General features: G+C 41.8%; 1 protein-coding gene across 5 annotated transcripts in view; it reads left to right on the top strand.

Moving 5' to 3' along the window:
* Positions 1–19,159, top strand: part of FRMD5 (FERM domain containing 5) — a 286,582-nt gene that overhangs the window by 207,058 nt on the left and 60,365 nt on the right. The gene's annotated exons all lie outside the window — the stretch shown is intronic.

Raw genomic sequence — 19,159 nt, 5'->3', positions numbered from 1 at the left:
TGTGTGGGGAAGGAGTCAGAGAAGGAGCAGTGCTACTTGCTCAGCTCTAAGTTGGCTTTCAGTTACTTCCCCCACTACGCACAAGCAAGTCAGGCCCTTCTGGTGCTGGTTGCTGGATGGGAGGGTTTGTGTACATTCTAGGACCTTGTAAGTCTCTCCAGTGAACTCTCCTGTGAGAGTGGGAGTTTCTCCTGCCTCTGCAACCCCGACAAGTTTTTACAGCCAGAGGTTTTGAGGCTTTAGTTTCCCGTACTGGAACCCTGGGTTGCACAGACTTTCTTGCTCCCCAGTTATTTCTTCCAGCTTACCCACACATGAATGTGAGACCACCAGGTCTGCCAGTGGCTGCCTTGCCAGCCAGGACCATTGTCTTACCACACATCCTCTCTACCCTGGCTGCACCCCTCCTACAAGTCTGGATGTTGGACTTCCTGGGTTGTTGAACTTCCATACAGTTTGATTTTTCTGGCAATTCTGGTTTTTAATTTTTTTTTAATTTGTTGTCCTCATTTTGGTTGTATGAGGAAGCAAAGCATATCTACCTACGCCTCCATCTTGGCCGGTAGACAGTTTTACATAGGTTACATTTTTTTTCAAACACAGTATTAGACTTCAGTTTGTCTACTTTTGCTACTCAGTCTTGCATCATAACAATGGACTCAAATTCTAAATTATTTTCCCACTGCTCATTATTACTGAGCTCTTTTTAATTTATCTTTTCATTATTTGGAATATTTCTTGCCATTCCCTTCTGGCTTGGAGCGTTTCCATTGAGAAGTCAGCTGGTAGTCTTATCAGGGCTCCCTTGTATGTTCCTAATTTATCTTTTTATTGATTGTAAAACAGACCAAAGGAGAACTTTGGTTTTTATTATATGGATCTCATTTTTTAAAATAACCATCTTACTGAAGAAGTTTAGTGAGTGTGAATTTGAGTAACTTGCTCTTTCCCGTAGTATTAAGTAACAGGTCCTGCCAACTAGAATCCATTCAGAGAAAAGAAAAAAAGTCCACTCATTCACTATATTTACAAGCCATTTAACAAGCAAGAATGTGCAGGAAAAATCTCACAGAAGCCGGGAATCTCAACACAGAAGATGTTATTATCAATGAATCAATGAAGTCCTCTTGGAATCCTAAAAGCAGCTATATGGCCGTGGATCTACATCACATACTCACAGAATGAAGGAGTATTAGCCCCGGAAGGGATTTTGGTAATCATCTTGTCTGGATAGATAAAGCAGTTGATGTCCCAGCTAAAGTCAGAACTCTTCCGTCCAATCTCCCAGTTGATTGTGCTCACTTCATTATTATGTTTGCAAAGTTTTCCATTTCAACTATTAAAATCAATCAGGATTATTTTCACGCACATAATGTCAGCTTTGCTAACAATAACCTCAATTCCAATCAATTTCTTTGGAACTACTGGGACTGTAGTTAGTTTATTTTAAAGCCAAGCAGTTTTTTAAACCTTAAAATATTTTGTTTTTGAAACCTAAAAGGCTCTTTATTTAGTCCATGATGAATATTTGAGTAGTGTTAAATTTATCATTCTGGCAGCACTCACATTGTACTTGTCAGTAATTGTGACTCATCAAAGAATGTTTTGATGTTGAGTCCTTGGCTAACAGATGGCTCTATTTAGAGGAATTGAGGCAGTGAGCTATGAGGTCCAAGGAGAGAGACTTCTTACATAAATAGTCACTCGAGGTTGTTTGAATTGGTAAGAAAGCACAAGTCTGTGATGGGAGGGCTGGGAGTGGGGAGAGTTAGCCTTTGTATTGAGGGAGCAGAAGGCCTCTTTTATACTCTGTTCAGGGAGTGGATAGAAGTATTGACATCAGTGTTGCTTGTGTGCCAGCTGTGAGTTGGAATGACATGAATGGCCAGCAGAGAGGCCCAAAGTCCAGTACTAGATGTTTCTGTTGGGTCTGTCATCTTAGTGGTAGCTGTTAGTTACAGAGAGCACCATGCAGGAAAAAACAGGCACCTGAGTAATAGTAGTACCAGTAAGAACTTGTTAGCAGAATGAAAAGCAACAAACCCTCCTTTTAAAAAAGCATTTACCTCAAACGCAACGGAAACATGCAAAACCATCTCCCCTTTTTTTCTCCTCTTGCCTTTTTATTTCCTTCCTTGGATATTTTTCTTTACCTCTTTACTCAGGTCCATCAATGATACTCAAAGGTTTGAACGGCTCTAGGTGCAACCTACGTGCCAGCTACTGTGCTAGCCATGAGTATAGCTACAGGAGTAGTTAGTCTGATAATCTGGATCCTCATGTGTGAGTCATTCTTTGGATTGACATTTAGTACCTCTTTACCGAAAGGAAACACACACCATGTCATAAATGGGACAAAGAGAAACCTGAGAGACAAAATTCAAATTCTCTTAGATATATTCTGGAAATAATCCCAAATAGCTTAATATGTGACATATTCTTCCTCTGTAAAATAGGATAATAATGCATACCTTGTGGAATTACATGAGAATTAAGTGAAATGAAGTAAGATAGCATCTCGCCCACAGTAAGAACTCAGTAAATGATGGGTGTGTGAAGGAGGGAAAGTTAACTAAGCAATGGTGCTTACATGCTTGCCAGCACAAGGAAGCGCTGGAAAATGATTGGGAATCAAGGCAGAACAGTAGTTGGATTAATAATCAATAAGAAGAGGCTGTTTGGCAAGAGTACAACATTCCAAATCAGGTGGTGATGCTTACACTGTACATCACTGGAGTGTAACTTTGATTTGGGGCTGCAAAACTGAAAAGCACTGAGAGAAAAACTAAATAAAAAACATGACACTTCTGTGAGGTCAGTAAGGAAGAGTGGAGAGAATGCAGGATTTGGCAGAGAGAACCTGGATTTGAGCCCCTCCTCAGCAATTTCTAGCCACCTAATTAGAAATTATTACAAGTACTTTAATAGGTGACACATAACCCTAGTCTTCATATCTGTAACAAAGATTAATAATTTTTAAATTTCTGAGAGTTTTTGTGAACCTACACTGGGCAAACTGCAAAACATATGAATCAGTTTTTTGAGGTGATGATGGAGAAAGATATTTACTCTGCTCAAAAAAAAAGGCTGACAAATGATGGTAATTTTTCATTTTCACAAGATGGTATGGTTAGAAGAAATGAAATAACATTACAACCAATGTTGCCAAGAAAAATCCTAAATATAAAATTGTCTAAATGATGACCAACTGCTAATGACATTAGTAATTCCCTACTTGCCTGTTCCTCTCCTGCAATTTGTAGACTCATAATTTCTAACCTTTTTGGAAGGAGTCTCATGTGCACCGAGCACACACACTCACAGAAAGGGCTGCGTGGCATCCTTGACAAATGAAAGTGGTTTAAAATTAATTTTGTTTGATGCTTTGGAGTATTGCAAAGTTAAGGTTCAGAAACACTAATTCAGGCAATTACATTTGGAGGATATTTTAGTTCTCATAAGATCCAGAGCAGGGTAATAGACTGATTGACTTTTGAGATTCCGTCATTCAATCTATTTTTTTTCCAAGTTAAGCAGATGTTTCGAAGTAACTGAGCTGTTGAAAATTTTTGAGCAGAAAATGTGTCATCTCACATCATGTGTAGTTTAATTGGTGTGATTTTATTTATTTATTTTTACATCATTCCACAAAACAGCTGAACTTGAAAGAACTCAATGAAGAAGAAAATTCTGATTTCCCTTCTGATGAGCTGTTTGTGCAAGAGCTCATTTAAGTACCTTCAATATTTGAAGGGATTTAAGGGGAAAATGTGTCAGGATTAAAACATTAAAAATAGAAATATAAATTCCAAGGTTGAGTCCTTTGAGTTACTTGACATTTGAAGTAATTTCCCTCCTAAGATTTTATAAATTTATGAGAGAAAATACCTTAGCCTGCCTAGAGATTATTGTATTAATTAAGAATAAACAGGATTAAAGAAAACCAAGCATTGCTTTGGAAATGGAACTAGTCTAAGTGTGATGGAATCATATTCAAATTATTGGGCGAAATAGTGAACATTTCCTGTCCTTTCTTCTTACTCAGGGCTTGAATAAGTACAGCTGTGAGTGATTTTTCCAGAGTCCTTGTTTGCATGTTGCTTAATCCTTATGTCTTTGCCTTTTCTGTGGTACACTCCTACCCAAATAGGTGAACCCCAAATGGGTCCCAAATTATTCATCTGAAACTCTGAAAACACCTTGTTTCCCTGATATAGCTAACACCTCAAGAAAATGGTCTTTGAAGCTGATACTGTATTCTTGGTTGTAGAGTCCAAGTAACGCATGGGAAAACATTGCAACATGTACAAGAGTAACTTGCTCCTTTATTGGAAACCAATACATCTCCCCAGAGATTGATCACTCATGAAATGTGTTAAGAAGCTGTGTGTTTAACAAAAACAAACCTCATTCAAGTTCTAAGGTTTGCTGACCTACAGAGCCCTTTTTGCAAAGTAGGTGTCTTTCAGTGATTTCTCCTTAACACCATACATACCCATTTACATACAGGCATACAAACACATACGTACCAAAATACAAATCAGACTTTTGGGTATTCAGTGTAGAAAAATTCATAGGATCAACAAAAATTCCCTCGTGATAACTGGACCTCCATTGACTTCCTTTTCCTGGTCAAATGCTTAGTATTTTTGGTTTGAGATGATCACTTTATTTTAAGCCTGAGAGAGCAGTTGACTTGCCCTTGGTCTAACAATACTGAGCAGCTGCCAAAGCCTGTTTCACATCCACAGGAGAAGATGTCTCTGGAGAGGGGGCACATAACCATGCATGTCTCTTTCAAGATGTCTCTTTGGGTACCATGTCAAAATATGACTTGCTGAGAAAAAAGAAGGATCTGTGTTCAGTTTTTTTTATTATGCCACTGTGCACAAAGGAGAGACTGTGTTAAAGAGCTGGGACTTTAAGAAAATTCTTGTTACTTAATTTGCATTTACGTGCACCTAAAGCTGAGGGCAAATTTTTGGTTTGTTTTCTTTTTTTAAGCAAAATATACTAAAGGCAAATAAGTGAACTCACATATACAGTAAAATGCCATCTTTTCTTCTAAGTTCCAGGGTCAAAAGAGACATCATTTGCAGTGGGGGACACAGAAGGGGGAAGTATAGTCCCTTTGGCTAACAATAACTACAGCTTCCATTTTCTGATTATTTACCATGTAAAATGCTTAGCATACTCAATCTAGTGCATACAAGATACTCAATAAATAGCTGTTAAAAGAATGAGGACTAGGCACTGCTATGCTAAACATTTTATATCATTTATCTCATTTAATCTCACAGGGAGATGTATATATATTTTCATGATAAACATAAAGAAACTAAAACTTAGAGAGGTTAAGTAATTTATCCAGTGTCACATACCTAGTAAGCATGGCAGCCAGGATTCCATACTAACCTGGTTCCAAAGCCTGTACCTAATATAACACCCACCTACACACACACACACACACACACACACACACACACACACATCTTTGAGTTCATTATCTGTTCAGATTTTCACTGTTTCAGACTTGTTTCAGTGCCTTTACAGCACTCTCCTTGTCAGAGTTGCTCTATATTCATTTGATCTCATTATAAGACATTTCCTGTACTAGACCCTGTTGTACCAGAACACCCACTTTATCTGGGAAATGTTCTTCCCAAGATTCATAGAGCATCTTAAATTCTATCATCCCAGAAAGCCTTCTCTGAATATGTGGTATTTTCCCTGGCCTACCAACATGACCAACTCCCTTATCAGTTATTCATTAATTCAGTAGGTATTACTCCCCCTCCAAATTCACTAATCTCATTTTCATGTAGTCAAAATTTTAGAACTCCAAATCAGTTTGTCCAACTTTGCCTATACCACACCCGTGAGAGATGAAGTCTCTGCCTCTGCTTAGTTACTTCCACAGCTGAGCATTCACTCTGGTCAGACTGCCTGGGCAAACACCAGGAAGGTGCTGTGAGAAGTCACAGCATAGAAGTAGGCAGAAAACAACCCATGTCTGTTTAACAGCACTCACACAGCACTTGCCATGGTCAGGGCATTATGGGCAGGCCTCTGGGTGTTTAAATAATGAGTGGGACACAGTTCCCACCTCCAACAAACATAATAATCTAATGATTATTTCTCCTGGGGAAATGAACCTACTGCACAAATGTCTGTTAAAAAAAGACATGAGTTGATATGAATGTTCTGAGCCTTTAAAGGAAAGAAATATCATAGATAATTGAAAGAAATCAGAAAAGACTTCATAGAGAAAGGTAAATTTCACCGTACACCTTGCGGGATGGTAGGAACAGTCTTATTAAAGGATGTGGACCCTCACCCCCAGTCATACAAGGCTATTTCATCAAGTGAAGATAAGGAGGATGTGGTAAGGGCCAGACTCTGTAGAAAGAGATGCCATAGAAATGCTAAGGAAAATGTCATAGCTGTTGTTCAGATAGGGCAAACCAGGATGAGTCAACTACCCTTCCCCACTTACATTATTACAGTCCCACACGTTGTGGGATGGTGTTGGGGTGAGTAAAAAGCAATCCCACTTACCTTTGTTGAGTCATCTTTATACCCTTTTCTATTACTTATCTTAGTTTGGCCCCCAAATTCTCACTTTGTGCTCTCAGCCCCTGAATTTGGGGTCAAGAAGCACACACAGCCAACTGAGCAATGTGGGGTCTGTAAATGGAAGCTTTGAGTGGTCTCTCACAGCGCCTCTGTGAGCCAACGACCATGCCAAGCACATGGATGAGTTTGCCCAGCTGCTCCGGGATTCAGCCTCCAGCAGGCCTCCCTCTCCTGGGTAATCATGCAGACGGAGGCGTCTCTGGCCCAGAAGAATGCCCTGGGTCACAGCCTGTGCAGTGTTGTGCCAGTCCCCAGTGACAACCCGAGAGCAGGAAGGGATGAGAAATGCACAAACTGAATAGACCTCTTCCTGATGATAATTAATTGAATCTGGGCACTGACAAGGTTTGGCTGAGTAGCTTTCTTCCCATCACATGCAGTTCAGCTCTGCCAAATTTCTTCTGTAATGATCATTCCACCCAGTTAGTGCTGAACTTTTTCATAGAATGAGTTCTTGAGTAAAAGATCAAGAAACCTGGGAACTGGTTTCACCTGTGCCATGAACTTGGCAAGTCACAACATGTGTGGTTATCTTTGCTTCATTTATAAATTTGGAAGAATGCCCATCCTGCCAGTCTCTGAATTTTGTATGAGACTAAAAATCACGAAACAGCCGAGAATACCCTTTGAAGGGTTAAAAGTGTACTAAGTATTATTATTATTAGAGTCTTACCATAAAAACATGTAAGTGCAAAGAATACAACTCATGAAGGTAACAAATGAAAGGTACAATGCGGGAACTTGCTAAGCAGTCTTTCCGTTTACACAAGGAATGTAAATTGTAGTAAGGTGCGACATGATTGTTGTTGTTATGGAGGAGGGGCTGGAGATGAGATGTGAGGGGCAGGTATGTAAAGGGCAAAGGAGGACCTACGTGGCTTAGTGAGCAACATGGTCTGTGGCGTTGAGCAGTGAAGTTGACCGCATAGAACAAAGTAATCTATGGAGCAGGCATAAGAGCAGGGATTCTCCACTGATGATTCCTTTTGTTCTCTGGCCAAGCCTGTCATTGCTGGTTGTGAAGTAGGAGCAACACTTGCTTCCTAATTCCGCCTCCTCACCTCCACCACCAGGGACTGGGCCTTCCTTGAAGGGAAGCCCCGAGAGCAGGAGTGAGGACTTTGTGATGCGGTGGTCCTGCCCCTCCTCCATACTTACCTTGGCAGATGCGGTGGAGTTTTGCTTTCCTAGGAACTCTGAGAACTCAGCAGATATCAAGACCCTGCCTCTACATTCTTTTGATTGATTTCCTTCATTGGACAGGCCTGATGGGCAAGTCCCTGGGCTGTGGTCTTGGACTTCATGCTGGCCCTGGGGTCAGCTCCAGGCTTCCACCTCTCCTGGTCTGAAGCAGAACTGCAAGTACAGGAGAAAGCCATTCTTAGGCCCACGGGACATAAGCCTCAGTTGAACTTTTCAAGGCCCAGCCCCTGGCTGCTGGGATTTTTTAGCAAGTAGGGATCAGAGGCCTATTTCCTAATTTAGGTTACTACCCAAGGCGAGATTCAACCACTTTCTTAGCAGCAGCACTTTTTCTTTATTTGGCTTTCTGCTGGCCTACAGTTTTCCTCAAAGAAGCGAACCAGTATTTTTGACTCTATTTCCCTCTTCTCCTACTCACTGCCCTTCCCTGATGGATTGCCCCAGGGCTTTAGCAGAGCCACCTTCAGTGGCCTGTGGGTAAAGCTGCATACTGGCCACACGTGCCCCCTTCACTATCCAACTAAAGAGGACCCAGCTCAGAAACTGCAGGCTCCCTTTCTTTTCACAGAACATTTTCTTGAGGAATGTTAGGCAAGTGCTGTCCTCATCCCTGAAAGCTGTTCTGCATTGGGGAAGCCTTGATCACCCAAGCATTGTGTGATGGCCACGCTCCCAGACCATCCAAAATGCAGCAGTGCATCGAAACAGTCTGCCGAGGTGTTAGTGGAGTTATATAGAGTAATTACATAAGTACCGCCGTGACCCTGGGTGGAATCTCATTAAAAACTGTATGAAGAACGATTGTGTTGTGGCGGAGAATATCCATTTTCTTCCAGTTGACTATAATACATAAAATAGAGCTTGAGTCTTAGCATAAATGCTGGGGTTGCTCTGGGTTCCTGACAAAATGTATTTGGAATATATATTTAGTGCCGCATTTGCTCATGTGGGGCATGCTGAAAAATCCGTATGGGGCAGCTCCAGGTTTTCCCACCTCATGAGGAAGTTGCTTGCTGTGCTGAGCAGATTGTTGTTTGATCTTATTCCTCCTGGGAGAGACGCTTGGCCAGAATGGATGGGACACACTATGGCAGTTTGACAACATGGCAACTCTGAAACACACACACACACACACAGGCATGTACAAATTCAGGCTAGACGAACACCCTCCTGAAGCCTTCACCCAGAGTGGGTGAAGATAGAATTTGTCATGGGATTTTATTGTTCCCTTATTTTTAAAGAGATAGTGGGCAAGCCCTTTTTTAGTATCAGAATATTTTTGGTTGGTTGCATGTGAATTATCCCTTCAGCCCTACTGAATATCTTTCACCACAATAAACAAGAGCCATTCTAAATAGATTGTAGCCTAATTCTCAAAAGCATTGAGGGCAATAATATCTAATATATTTGTACCGCCTGACTGTATCTAAGGTGCTTTCTTACACGTTATGTCATCTGGTTGTAGAAAATTCAATAATCCCTATTTAATTATCCTGAACACAAACTGTTTAATACTTGAAATCTGAAAGTAGCAGGAATTATTTTATTTATAAACATTTTATTATAGCCTTGGCCAGTGTGGCTCAGTTGATTGGAGCATTGTCCCATAAACTGTAAGGTCACAGGTTCAGCTCCAGGTCAGGGCACACGCCTAGATTGTGGGTTCAATCCCAGGTTGTGGCATATACAGGAAGCAACCAATTGATGTTTCTCCCATCAGTGTTTCTCGGTTTCTCTCTCAGTTCTCTCTCTCAATCTAGAATCAGTGGATATATGCTTGAGTGAGGTTTAAAAACATTTATTTTTTATTATTATAAAAATCATACTACAAAACATTTATAACGAGAAAACCTTATATTTTTGGCACCTTAATACACTAATATTTTTGTCTTATTTTCTTCTAGTCTTTTTTCTTATGTATTCCTATATATATAATCATAATGCTAACATTTTTAGTGTGCTTTTCCACTATAGATTTCCAGACTGTACCACCTAAATTTTATCTGGTCTCATACCCTGTTTAAAGCAAGAAACCAAGATTACCCAACCTCTTTACTTGAAGGGCATTATATGGAAGATTATATATGCCATTGTTCAAAGTCGGTGTCACTTTGCCTATAATCAAAGTGCCAAAAAGATGGTGAGGAGAGCGTTTATTCTGTTAAACACCCAGCTTCCATCTCTGGTTATTAAAACAGCTGAGCAAGGCAGCTGGGAAAACACATTTGAGAATCTTAAGATTGCTGCTGCTGGTAAGGATGTCCCAGCTGCGTCTTGGTGTTCAGGATCTCTTCATCTCCTCAGGATGCCAGGTCCCAAGCTGAGCCCACTCTTGGGACTCAGATCCATTGAAAGGGAGTGCCGGGCCTCTGCCTGTGGCATTTAGGAGCTGTCGGTGAAACCAAGGTTAAGGGGCTCAGTTGATGCCTCTCTTAATGTGACCCTGCCCAGGGGGTGGGTGGGTGTGTGTGTGTGTGTGTGTGTGAGAGAGACCTCCAGGAACCTGTCATCAGCTTCCCCCCCCAATCCTCACCTAAGGATGTATATATTGATTTTATGGGAGAGGAAGGGAAAAAGAGGGGGAGAGAGAGAGACATCAATCGGTTGCCTCCCACATGCGCCCCGACCGGCTATCAAACCCACAGCTTAGGTATGTGCCCTGACCACGATTGAACACACAACATTTTGGTGTGTGGGATGACACACCAACCAACCGAGCCATGTGGCCAGGGCCCTGTCATCAGCTTTGACTCTAGCGTAGTTCAAGCATTGGGGTACATCTGTGTGAATGTGCGTTTTAAAGAGTGATGCCAGTTTCCTCCCCAGACTAGGAACTAGGAACTGTTCCCCTTTTCCTTGAGGAGGAGAGTAGGATTAGGGTTTCATTCAAGGAGGCACACATTTTCCTTTCCCCTTGTCCCTCCAACCTCATCATTCTGCATAAAAATGTCAAGCACTCGAGCCTCTAGACCAGAGAGCTGAATAGTCTTCTTCAGAGGTTGTACCAGCTGCTGGTCCCTTAGCTGGGAGAGCTGAGACCCCTGAGCAGTGGGCCTGTATTTATAATGAGAACCTGCAGTATAAGAACCTCCTAGCCTTCCTGCATACCAAGAGGAAGAGAGAAGCAGTTAGAGAAACTGAGGCATACTTTTGTTGAGCAGCTCATTCATCATGGTGACCAATACACATTCCAAAGCACCCAGCTGCCTGACAAGTGCCTCCCACTCCCCAAGCCATAGTTTCCATACAGCATACAAACGTATTATTTTCTTCTTTCAGCATTTTTTCCCAGTAAGCAGAGTTCCCTGAAGTGCACTTACTCTTCAAATATGTACACAGCAGGACGTGAGAGATCACTTCTGTCTGTAATGGATGCCTTGTGTCCAAGGTACTTTCCTGTGTATCATGCTTTTCAATCTAGGACTCCTAATGCATGATTAATGTGTGTTTAAACAGTCCTTGCCTAATCAGACTGCTTCACCTTTGGTGAGTACACAAGGCAGACTTGCAGAAAACACCATCCGCATGTGTGGAGTAATCTGAGCACTCCATCATTGTACAGGAGCGGACATTATGAGGCTCATATGGTGCCTGTCCAACCCTATGGTTTCCACTGAGCTGCCCCTGACTTCTCAGTTTTCAGAGACTGGTTGCAGTCTCAGTATGCAGCATGTGTTCAGTATGTGTTGAGCATCTACAAGCAACGCTCTATGATGTTCATAAAGGGGAACTGGATGTTGTCCCTACCAGAAGGGAGCTTACAGTCTGGTAGGGAATAGAATACTCATGGTACTCGGTGGAAGGTTAGGAAGGCCTTGGGACTGATTTAGGAGAGGGCTGGAAAGCCCATTGTGTAAAGGGACTCCCAGAGACAGAGAGTAAATGGCACTAGGTGGACTGAGAGGAAGGCAGGAAGTAAGGAGCTGGCAGTCATTGCTGGGGTATCAGGAGCTTTGTGAGGAGCTTTGCAAGGCCTTCTTTTCTGAGTCACCCACAGGCACCATAAGCTCAGTGTCTGTGGCACCCCCATCTGTGAGCCCGTGGAGTTCTTTCCAGTGGCTTTGCCTATTGACTAATGGAGCCCTAACCCTGCTTGCTGCTGGTCTGGGCTGGTATGGGTGGGGGAAATGTGTCCCAAGAGGAGGTCCCCAAGTTCTGTTATGTTATTCATAAAACTGTAATTTGAACATAATGATCTGTGGACAGATGGCAGATAGGAAAGAGAGAGACTAAGGTAGCTGACCCTGAATCTTTGGTTATTTTTATGTCATCCCATTTGCAACCCTTGAAGGTCCTTAGAAAATATACAAGTGACTCATTACAGAGTCTGAACCCTTAAAGTGGGTCATGCCTGAAATATGTATGAGAACTGTTGCTCTGAGGCATGTATGTGGGGGGACAGTGTCAGGCCTGTCCTTTTCTGAGAATTCTTAGAACCAGTTGCATACTAATAGAGCCTGAAAAAAATGGAACATGGCTTAAAGAGATCTTCCATATATAGAGAGAGTATTGGGGGTGTGGGTGTGTTATGCCTACTTTGGAAAAAACTACACCCTCTTTGTGCAAACCACTTTAGGAGTTAGGCTCAAAATTACTACACCATGCTATCACTGACTTACTGAAATATTGTCCTCAAGGAGTATTTGACATTTGGTAGAAATCTTAATATGTTGAAGTAAGTATGTCAAAAATTCAAACATTTTAAACTCTATTTATTTTTGAATTTAGAAGAAAGGATAGCTTCAGATGGGTTTTCCCCCTCACTTAAAAATAACGATGCTATCAGAGATGAACTCCGAAGAGGACTCAGGACCTTCTACCACAACATCCTAACAGAGCTCCCGGCAGCAGCCGGGTGTTACAGCCCAGTACACTTTCAATCCCTTTTATCCTGTCAACTTAGTTATTTGGGGTTATTTTGGAAAATGCCACGTGGTACAGTAATTATGATTTAGAGTTTTTAGTTAAACCACCTGGATCCAATTCACAGCTTCGTTACTTTATGATAATACGCAAGTTACCTCCCTTCTCTGTGCTTAGTTTTCCCACCTGTTAAATGAGTATGATGAACTCACTTAACAGGTGGGAAAACTATTATCATAGTACCTGTTTCATAGGTTGCTGTGAAGATTAAAGAATACATGCGAAATGCTTAACGCAGTGCCTGATACTCAGTTATCACTCAGCCAGCATTAGCTTACTTTCTCCTTCCCTTTTCACCCCTCCCCCCATGTGACACCTTCGCTTGTGGGAGAATAAAGTCCAAGGAGAGCTATTTAAAAATCCTCAGCTTGGCCACTTGTTAGCTTTTGCTAACAGCTGGGGTAAAGCTTTTTAGTACTAGAGGTGTCTGAAATGTAGTAGGGTTTGAGCTATATCAATTTTTCCTTTTTTTTTAAAAAATTCATTGGGGACTTCCGCCAAGATGGAGACGTAGGTGGAGGATCCACCTTGCCTCTGTGCACAACCAAATCTAAGAACAACTATTTTTAACAACAATCAACCAAGCCACACGGAAAATTGACAATACGGAGTCCAGAGGACAACTAAATGCTCAGCTAAACCGGTGGTAAGAGAAGCGAAACCAGCAGCGCAGCAGGTTAGCAAGAAAAAATCCCCGGGTGGTGCGCGGTGCACGAGCAGCCAAAGGCGCTGATGCGAGCTAGCTACGGGAGCGTACAGGGAAGAGGCGCGGCGGGCTGTCTGCGGTCGGTCTGTCGGTCGCGCATCTGCGTGCGGAGAAACCAGTGAGAAGGGAAGCCTGCGCGGGCATCAGGCTCGCACAATTCCGATCAGATAAACAAGCCCGGGGCGAGTGGTGTGACTGGACGGGCTGGGCTAGCGGAGAGGAACGCCATTGCTCCCTCTCTGACCACGCCCCCACATACAGCGTCACAAACCAGCGACCTGGGTTGCCCCGTCCCAGTAAACAACTAAGGCTTGGCTCTGCTTACTTAACAGCACGAATAGACCAAAAATGGCTCTAGGACAACTCAGAGCCCCAGAACCGATAGATCTAAGCGATGAAGAAATAGCCAGTCTTTCAGATGCACAGTTCAAAACACTGGTTATCAGGATCCTTACAGAACTGGTTGATTTTAGTCACGAATTAGAGAAACATATGGAAGCTAAACTAATTGAAATGAATGGTAATACAAAGGAAATCAATAGTAATGGAAAGAAAATTGGGACTCAAATCAAGGGAGTGGACCACAAGGAAGAAAAAAATGATCAAACAGAAAAGAATGAAGAAATAAGAATTCAGAAAAATGAGGAGAAGCTTAGGAACCTCCAGGACATCTTTAAACGTTCCAACATCCGAATTATAGGGGTACCAGAAGGGGAAGAAGAAGAACAACAAGTGGAAAATTTATTTGAACAAATACTAAAGGAGAACTTCCCCAATCTGGCAAAGGAAATAGACTTCCAGGAAATCCAGGAAGCTCAAAGAGTCCCAAAGAAGTTGGACCCAAGAAGGAACATACCAAGACACATCATAATTACATTAGCCAAGATTAAAATGAAAGAGAGAATCCTGGAAGCAGCAAGAGATAAGGGGACAGTCACCTACAAAGGAATTCCCATCAGACTGTCAGCTGATTTCTCAAAAGAGACCTTACAGGCAAGAAGGGGCTGGAAAGAGGTATTCCAAGTCATGAAAACCAAAGGCCTACAACCAAGATTGCTCTACCCAGCAAAGTTTTCATTTAGAATAGAAGGACAGATAAAGTGCTTCTCAGATAAGACCAAATTCAAGGAGTTCATCATCACCAAGCCCTTATTATATGAAATGTTAAAGGGACTTACCTAAGAAAAAGAAGATAAAAAAGATGAACAGTGAAAGGACAGCAAACTCACAGTTATTAAGAACCACACCTAAAACAAAAGCAAACTAAGAGGACAGCTAGATGAGGAGCAGAACCATAGAAATGAAGATCTCATGGAGGGTTAGCAACAGGGGAGTGGGAGGAGGAGAAGGGGGGAGAAGGTACAGAAAATAAGTAGCATAGACAGTAGATAGAAAATAGATAGGGGGGAGGGTAAGAATAGTAGGGGAAATACAGAATCTAAAGAATTTGAGACACGTGTTCATGAACTAAAGGAGGAAATGGTGGGGGAGGGGTGTGCAGGGTGGAGGGGAATGGAGGGGGAGAATAGAGCAAATGTAATGGCATAATCAATAAAAATAATAATAATATAAAAAAAAAGAAACAGCAAAAAAAAAATTCATTGGTGTTTGACAGAGAAAGAGAAACATCAATTTGTTGTTCCACTTCTGTATGCATTCATTGGCTGATTCTTGTATGTGCCCTGACTGGGGATTGAGTATGCAACCTTGGCGTATTGGGAGGACGTTCTAACCAACTGGATTACCCGGCCAGGGTTACTCTCTTAATTTTCAAGTATCCCAGCTGCATCTGCCTCGGTAATAAGAAAATTGAACTTCTCAAGGCTTAAACTTTTCGAGGACTCCGCGTTTTCTGCGAGATATGCTGTGCAGCTGTGTTTTCTCCCTGGTGGTGATGTTCCTCTTCCCTTTGCCTTTCTGATCACTGTCAGCAGTTCAACCTGCTCATTCCCTTGCCTCCTTCTCCATCTTCTGTCATCGTTTTTTCATTCTTCTTTTTGTTTTTCATGCCTTCATATTTCTTGAAACCACCTTAAAACCAGGGATCATAAAACCATCACTTTAAAATCTAAATTTTAAATTTCACATGGATTTTTTTGTAAAGCAACACCTAAACTCAGTAGGAAGACAGTTTTTACTGTCAATTTTTGCCTAACACAAGGTTATCAGCATGATATTGAGATGATAGCTTCTAAATATATGGAGTTTGGAACACAGTATAAATAGAAATCTTTGTAGCCATGCATGGCATTTTGTAATCTACCACTCTTATATTTCGTAGCCAGTATTCTTCACATATACTCTCCGATCCAAGGTAAATATCCAGCAGCCATCCTGTGTAATGCTTGCTTAAAATGAATCATTCAAGACTTTATGCCAGGAAATTGAGATTTTAAAGGATATCGTACAATGAAACAGAAGTCACTTAAGTACCGGTCGTCTTTAAATTCAACTAAAAAGATAATTTTAAAAGCAGTCAATCCTACATAGATGGGAAAGAACTTTCTTCCCCTTCCGGGCCAATCTACGCCAAACTGACAAAGTAGAAATTTAAAAGTTTATACTTTTTTAGCTTATAATGAAACAAGAGAAGTAGTTTACTGTTTGAATTGGTGTCATACAGTGTTTTAAAGACTGAAATTGCCTATGAGACTTCCAAAGTATTGGTTTGGCCAAAAAGTTCATTTAGTTTTTTTCCATACAATGGCATTAGTAGTGCTTAGTTGTCTTTTACTTTACTTGAAGCAATTTGTTAGATTGTATTGTGACAGCTGTCATATCAGTGTACACTTTTAAAATTATCAAAATTGGTGAATTTTTATGCAGACATTTTAATATTGAAGGTGGAAGAAAATACACAACATTTTCAGCGTATTATGCTTTATTATTTCAAGAAAGCAGAGACACAACTGAAATACAAGAAAAAAAAGATTTGTTCAGTGACCAAATGTGCAGAGCAGGTGCTGTGACCAAACGTGACAAAAATGGCTTGGAAAGTTTTTTGGTGCTATTGACATTTTGGCCAAATAATTCTTTGCCGTGGGGCTGTCTTATGCATTGGAAGATGTTTAGCAGCACCTCTGGCTTCTACCCACTAGAAGCCAATAGCAGGAGATAATCAACATAAATCAAAATATCCAAATCAATAGTTATTGGTGAAAATGAAAAATGTGTCTTTTACAGAAAAAAAAAAACTAAATAGGCTTTTTGGCCAACACAGTATCTCTGGTAATTAGCTTTAGTAAATAAGTTAACGAAGTTATTGTTCAGTTTCTCTGTCTTTCAAAATGAGCTGGGCGTGTTTGAGGGACAGGAAGTCATGTGACCACCATGTGGAGAGCAAGGGGAAAGGAGAGAACAACATGAGTCTGAGACCCCCTGCTCCATCTAGCAGGGCTCTTGTTTTTAAACTTTTCCCTCAAGCACCCCAGCCTTCAACCCTTCCCGGCTGAGCACAAGACAATCCAGCCTCTGCTCCCCTCCTCGCCCAACCTCCCGGACATACCTTTCATGTTTACTATTGCATTTTACATTAATATGTCAGAGATGTCCCAGAACCTGTGTGCTGGGATGGAAAGAGCATTAACAGTGGATCTGAGCCTGAAGTTCCTTGTCTGAAAAGTAGAGAAGATTAGAAATAATGTGTGTAAATAAAGCCCTGGCCCATAGTTAGTTCAGACTCTGCCATCCTGTAACACACACATCCCTTTCCTTCCTGTTATTTCCACATATATAATGAATATATAACTATGACAAGAAAAACTATTTTAAGTATGCATAATCATGCTACATACACACACACACACACACACATCTCACCTCACTATGGGGAAAAGAATCTTGCGGTTGGACAGTCCAACAATTCTGCCTTCGTTGTGATGAGCAGAGAAGTGGATAGAGCTCCACATTTGCAGCAGTCAAGAGCTGGGAGAGAGAGAGGGAGGGAGGGAGGGGCCTGGTGCTAGGGGGCTTCGTGGGACTGGGAGGGAAACCTGCAAGGGGGAGTGATCTGGGTAGCTGCCTGAGGAAATGAGACTTTGGGGAAGATGTTTCTAAAGTAATTTGAGGGAAAGCTTTTCTATCCGTCGTGGTGTGTACCGCTCCTCCGGTCCCTGAGCACTCTCACAAAGGTCGTGTCACCCATCCTTCAGTGTGCTTGGGGTTGGTTGCATGTGCTGGTGCATTCAGTCAAATGTGACTCTGTTGTGTCAGTGTCCTCACGATGGCAGCAGAGTGGGGAGTGTGGCGGGCGTAAAAAGCCTCTGGTTCCAGCATCCTCCTCATTCATACCAGTATTTTAAGTAACAGGTAAACATAAGCTTATATTTTTTAAAAACTAAATTGAGACTTCCTGAGTAGTAATTTAAATGAGTTCCCCCTGCTTATAACTGACTATGTATGGACTTTGGCTTTTGTTCGGTACTCTTAGCTAGTTCTTTGAGTTCCAGAAAAAATTTTATTTTTAAAAAATGGCATCAAAATTTTCAATGAAGGAGGTTTCTGCTTTCTGTAATGGCCTAGCACTTCCTGTTGAACCAATTCTCCACAGATAACTGTAATTCTCTATAAAATGTTAAGAAAATAAAAAACACCCACCTCACATCACTGGGGCATGATTCAGAAGCCGGCAGGAACTGAAGGAGGGTCTGCTCTTGGAGGAGGAAATGGCAGTGGGTGAGCTTCCCATTTTTTTTTTTTTTGGCTTTTAGCTTGAGGGCATATCTTTTTGGCATCTTGTAAGGCAGGTAAAACTCATTGAAACCCACCGTTAATATCAAACCCACAAAAGTCTGAGTTTGGGACAACCACAGCATCTAGAAAGTGAGAGGGGAAGCCCCAGAAAGGAGAGAGACCCAAATTCTATACATAAATTTTGTCCAGATCTCTGGATGACACTTAACTATGCCTGGGACAGGCATTAAGGAGCCCAGGTAAGCCTGAAAGAATCGACACTTTTGAACAATGTTTATATCTTTTCTAAGTAACATCACCTTTTTATAATGATGAAACTAAAATTCTTGATTCAAGGCCTATCCTGGTAGCTCAGGGTACAAGGCAGGAACCAACCCTGGACAGGACATTCTTCCGTCCTGGGCCACACTCGCACCCACCCACACTCACTCACCTGGGACAATGTAGACATGCCACTTAACCTCACACGCACGTCCCGGGACGTGGGAGGAAGCTGGAGTACGCAGAGAAACGCACGCAGCGCGGGGGGGATGTGCACGCTCTGCCCAGACAGTGGTCCTGGACAGGAGTCAGTTCTTTTTCTCATCTACGTCATAAGGAAATGACGTTATTTGATGACATGCTGTCCATGAAAATATTAAATAACACAAAGCTACATTCATTTTTAAAAGGATAGCCATATACATAGTGGGACTTTTGCTCTGAAAGAGGGTTGTATTAATTTCTGAGGACTGCTATGATAAATAATCACATACTGAGTGGCTTGAAACAACAGAAATGTATTTTTGCACAAATCTGGAGACTGGAAGTTTGAAGGTGTCAGCAGTGTTATCCGCCTTCCGAGGGCTCTGAAGAAGCATCGTTCCTTTCCTCTCCTGAGCCTCTAGGGTTCCTCCTTGACCTGTGACCGCGTCATTCCAATCTCTGCCCCCACCTTCACGTGGCTCTTTTGTCTGTGTGTGTCTTTCTCCACTTGGCCTTCTTATAAGGACTTTATCC

This window comes from Artibeus jamaicensis, unplaced genomic scaffold (genome assembly GCF_021234435.1).
Source record: "Artibeus jamaicensis isolate MK-2021 breed Jamaican fruit bat unplaced genomic scaffold, CSHL_Jam_final contig_1132, whole genome shotgun sequence".
Classification (NCBI taxonomy): Eukaryota; Metazoa; Chordata; class Mammalia; order Chiroptera; family Phyllostomidae; genus Artibeus; species Artibeus jamaicensis.
This window is presented reverse-complemented; position numbering and strand designations above follow the sequence as displayed.